This window comes from Austrofundulus limnaeus, unplaced genomic scaffold, assembly GCF_001266775.1.
Source record: "Austrofundulus limnaeus strain Quisiro unplaced genomic scaffold, Austrofundulus_limnaeus-1.0 Scaffold1097, whole genome shotgun sequence".
NCBI classification, from domain to species: domain Eukaryota; kingdom Metazoa; phylum Chordata; class Actinopteri; order Cyprinodontiformes; family Rivulidae; genus Austrofundulus; species Austrofundulus limnaeus.
This window is the reverse complement of record NW_013953499.1, coordinates 1-1,174: the sequence shown is the minus strand read 5'-3', so window position 1 is coordinate 1,174 and position 1,174 is coordinate 1.

Sequence of the window (1,174 nt, the reverse complement as noted above, 5' to 3'; positions counted from 1 at the left end):
ACCCTTCCAGGCTCCGACACAGATTACTGACCCTTCCAGGCTCCGACACAGATTACTGACCCTTCCAGGCTCCGACACAGATTACTGACCCTTCCAGGCTCCGACACAGATTATGGACACTTCCAGATGGACAACTGACAGACCCCTGGAAGGAGGGGGGCAGGGGTCTGGTGACTCGGGGGTCCTGTCATGGCTGCAGCCGTCGTAGCAAACGACACTTCTCCATCATTTTATGTCCTTTGAACCAGAGCGGACTTTCTTTTCTCTCTGCAGGTTTTAAATTGACACAAGAAGTGCTTTTAGTTGTTTTCTTTCACCTTCAGGGTTTCTGAGCCAAGCTGAGTTCAGTTTTTTGGAAATGTACAAAGATTTTCCAGCAGCAGGAGCCAGAGAACGTTGTACATTGTGTAAAGTGCTTCATTAGGAAAATGTTTTGCATTGTATTCATATTTATTGTTTTCATGAGCGACAAGTTTCCAAAGCATCAAAACAAGAATAAAAACATGCTGCACAACACATCTGTCCTCTCAGACACACATTAAACACGTGTTTTACAGCTGGACCYTTTTAATGAAACTAACTGGATCATTCCTTCATTTCCTCACAGGCAGAGACGACTTCATGAAGACAGATAATSAAACAGGTCAAAGTAAATAAAAATAAAAATTTAACATTTGTCACTATAGAAAACTGGAAGCAGAGTGTCTTTCTCCTCCTGCTTCAGGTTTTTATATTTGGTGTTAGTTTTTACTTCCTGGTTACAAGTCATGTGACTTCCATTTCAATTCAGTTCAGTTTATTTTTGTAGCATCAAGTCACAACAAACGTCTCAGGTCTGTGTGTAAAAAGAAACAGCAGATTGTGTTGAATCACTTCATCACAGTCTCCATCCTGAGCAAACGGAGAGGAAAAACTCCCTGCTAATCAGGAAGAAACCTCCAGCAGAACCAGGACCAGGACCAGGCTCAGGACCCTTTAATTTGTGTAGTTATGTTGGCACATAAATCAATCTGACAGAAAATTTAAAATAAAGTCAAATTTAATTATTGTTCTTGAACCTTTAGGAGTCAAATTAAAAGCTTGTTCTGTCTGAATTTAACTCAAAAATTTCAGTCATCGGTCCATCTTCTTCCTCTGATCCAGGGTCAGGTCTCGGGGGCAGCAGCCTCAGCAG